Here is a 4,331-nt window from a genome sequence, read left to right on the forward strand (position 1 = left end):
GTATAATTATAGCCATACATATTCTTATCACAAAGGAGCATGTTGATAAGAAAACAAGACCTGTTTCTAGACGAGACCTGTTTCTAGACTGCTGAGAATGAAAGGATGTTATAAAAGGGGACCTTTTTGGGCAAAATCACCAAAAGTTGAAAATCAAAATCATAATAATAATAAAAAAACAAGGATTGCATAAAAATTTCAAAGGGCAAACTAAGTTGTAGTAAGGTACAACATAGTGCACACACTACTAGAACGAAAAGCATTCGTCGTGGACACACGAACGGTCAGTCATTCGTCACGAACGGTCTTTCCGTTCGTCACGAATGCTTTTCGAGCGACTTTCTTTTAAAGCGTTCGTCACAAACGCTTTCTAGATTTCGACTCATTCGTGACGAACGCTTTAACAAGGAGGCGTTTGTCACGAATGCTTTATGATTTATAACGAATACCTAAGCGTTCACGACGAATGCCTAAGCGTTCACGACGAATACCTAATCGTTCACGACGAACGCTTTGCTTTTAAGCGAAAGTCTAAGCGTTCATGACGAATGCTTGTGCATTTTCCACGAACGCTTTTCAAATAGGGTCAAATCCAAACCGTTCGTGACGAATGGTTTGGTTCAAAGGGGTTCGTGGCGAATGACAAAAAGAGGTAGACTATGTTTAAAGTGTTCGTCACTTTAAATAAAACATCCCTTTATCAAAGAAACAAAGAAACAAAAATTTACTTGAATTTCAAACTACCATCATCCACTAAATATTTGAGACAAAGGGGAGTTCCCGGTGTAATTTTGAACACCACAATTGATTTTTAAGCGCCTTAAACTACAGTTGGAAAGTAGAGTTTTAACTCTGAGTTTTAACATGAGACTTAAAACTTAAGAGCTTAGGATCTCAGGATTTAAAAGCTCAAATTTGCTCAAATGAGGCTTGGAATATAGCCTAGAAGCCACCAAACCCCTCTAAAATCGAAATATTCAATGGAAGAAAGTCGAATTACTACAATAGCAATTCTCGCCCGAACTTTAAATTCTGAAAAACGTTAAAATACACTAAAATCTCAATATATTTCGATGGTGATTGTAGCGACAATAGAATTTCAAACCTCACTTGTCTAAAGCAGGAAGTTCTCTTTTGGACTCATCGCGTCCAGCACCTCAACTTATCCCTACGATAAGTTGAGGTTTAGTCAATTTTCAACTTGTCACTGAAACAGGAGTGTGCTGTATGTAATTCGTAATCAAAGGGAGTTTTGAATTGAAAAGGGTTAAAGTATCTAGCGGTGAATCAGATCCCAACCATTCTTTGCATAACTCTGAATTATAATACACTCAAAAAATATAATCTTAATTCTTATTACTTGGACAAATGTTTCTTGATTTTTGTTACTGTATGATGGCAATTCGTTACGAAAAAAAATGCCCTCGGAAGTTAGGAGTGATTAGGGCTTCTGTTTTTTACCTACATTACACCCCCTTCTCACCGACCCTCTGAGACCCCTTCCCGCCGGAAAAATTGGCCGAAATATCGTTCCCAGTGGAAAATTAGACTCTAATTTTTGTCCCAGTTGAAAATAATCAAATAAAAAAATCCTCGCTTAAACTTGTGTGCTATTTTTCTCTATCCCCACTGAATTTTCTGACAAATACATATTTTCTGGGAATGTTAAAAATGTCTGGAAGGGCAAAATATTCATTCGAAATCATCATCATTCATTCAAAAGTCGTAACAACACGCAATGAAAACAAGGAACATTGGCTCTATATAGACTTCTACTTTCTGAAATATGTACATGTTAGTATCATCCCCATCAAGTTTTTGTCCGTTATTTTTACCCCCTCCCACCCCGGGCTGAAAAATTCTACCAGATCTGTGAGAAGGGGTGATACATTTGCTTGATTCCAGATTCTTTTTAGGTGTGATCAAAGTTTCAGCCTGATTTGTAATTGGATGAAAATTTGCGTGACTCATTTTATGTTTTTTATATTTAAAAAATATTACAATGAACAAATTTAGGCGATTTTCTTGATCGTAACGAGAACATGGTATGATGTATATGGGGGGATAAGAGAGGGCTGCTGATCGGGGACTAATTTATTTAATCTCTTTTTTCAGCATGATATTACAATATTTAGATTTAAAAAATTTGAGACAGTGCTTGTAAGTACAAATTACTGGTTTGAGAAAAAAAAACATTGTGGTTAGAAGTTTTATATCATGTAAAGTTATCAAGGTAAAGTGACTAACATTGTAGGATTCATTATCTCCCAGTTTGAATATTTCGATATTTCGGCTAGCGTCTCTTCGACTTTTAAATTGCCGTGTCGAGTTTTTATTTAGGTCAAAGAAGGTTGTTGTTGTTCTTGAGGGGGTATTACAAAAAGTGATGATTCTTAACTTCATCTCTAAAAGGTTAAAAGGTCTTCTTAATCGACTTTCTACAACCGAAAAGTACAAAATATCAATTCTATCATGCGTCGATCTGACATGAAAAGCGAGATTAAAATCATCTTGTGATGTTTTTCTTAAACGAGCCGATCAATCAATTTGTACGTATTTTTCCGTCCGACATTAAGTGTCGTAACAAACTATACACTCTTATCTTTTTCCTTAGAAAGACAAATCGTTGAAGCACCAAGGCAAGAAGCATAGTCATGAGTCAATCGTTCTCGTTTGAAGATAGAGTAAAGAGTATAAAGAGAATTTTTTTAAAGACAATCCGAAGATACGTTTCAGCAAGATGAGATACGAGCACTGCAAAAAATTTGTCCCACAAATGAACTGAATACAGACTTGAGCAGTATTTCGGCTGTTATTTTCTTAGTATGATTGAACCCCCGGTGGGGGGAGGTACTTCGGCAAAAATATGGGCGCTGGGTATGACGCGTGCCTTAAGGGCTGGGTCACCCTCCCAAAGTCTCTCTAAGGTTTACCAAGATCACGGCTTTGGGGGATCTCTTTTTTGTGACACTGTAATGTCTTCTTTCGAGAGTAGAAAATGTTGCAAGAGCTTGTCAATCAATTAATTTCGCAAATTTTCAAGGAAGAAAGAAAAGAAACCTAATAAGTTTACCTGATTTAGTTAAGTTCAAAGAGAAGGGGATTTTTTGGCCTTTGATTTTAATGGTCAAGCAACTTCGAAACTTATAAAATTAGTTTTGTTGATATTTTTACCTACCTGTTTCCTTTTACCCCTCTGATTAATAAATATGTATTTTAAAAACGTTCTCTTTAATAAAGCCCTCTTTATTCCAGTTTATATTTGGGCTGAAACTTTGAAGAAACTAGTGTAAGTCGGGTGTGAGTTAAGTTAACTATACATAAAAGGCTTTAAAAAAAAACAGAAAAAAGAAAGTTTAAAAAAATTTGCAAGCGATACATACATCTCTTGATTGACTCCCTCCCTCACGTATGCTTTTTGAAGAACCCTTTTTGTTACGTATGGAAGTAATTAATTAGGAGATTCCAACCCGTTCTTACTTCTACCGACAAAGCTTTCCGCGATATTTTTATCCCCAACCAAAACTTGCATTTCATTCCATTTTTAACCTCCCACGACCTTTTTGCACTCTTATATAATTTCATCAAAATGGGGTGAAATGAGTGGTTCTCCCTCTGGGTAGAAACACTTATTTCCAAAACTACTAAAGTAAAAATTTTTGAATGTTCTAAGGTGAGCCAATTTTTCCCGTCGAAGCTTTGGCCTAGGCTTCTATTATTCTCAAACGAAAAAAGCTTCTACAGGAAGTATATCTATAGGGTCTGTGAATCAGCTATTGTTTTTCCTCCAGTAGAGTAAGGGACTTGCGAAAAGGTACTATGTAGAATTTTTCTTATTTAATACTAACTGTTATTTATTTATTTGCAAACTTTCTGTTTTATAAGCTTTTTTGATTGTTTTAAGACAACCAAATACTACTTTAGGCGTACAGACTGGCAGACTTTCACGGGTAGAAACTTTCGCGATTTTCACGAATTCTATTTTAGCCCTTTTCGCCGAGGTAAATGTCTTTGAAAATTCTGGACAAAATAAAAAAATCTGTAAAACGTCTAACTTGAAATAAAATGTAAGATTTATGGCACTTTTTAGCCTGTTAAAGTCTCATAGTCAAAATACATAAGTTTCAATCCAGTTCTAGAAGTATACGCTCGCGAAAGTAAGTGTTGTAAATTTCGTGATTCTTCGATCTCGCGAAACTTTGCACGCCTCAACAAGTACGCAAGTACTCAATTTCAATCCTTCATTTTTTTCGACAATAAAACTGGAAATCAGAGAAAGATAGTGAAGCACGTTTCTAAGAGCGTGGGAAATTTATATCACGTAATAAACA

Source organism: Clytia hemisphaerica, unplaced genomic scaffold (assembly GCF_902728285.1).
Source record: "Clytia hemisphaerica strain Z4C2 unplaced genomic scaffold, Clytia hemisphaerica genome assembly, whole genome shotgun sequence".
NCBI lineage: Eukaryota > Metazoa > Cnidaria > Hydrozoa > Leptothecata > Clytiidae > Clytia > Clytia hemisphaerica.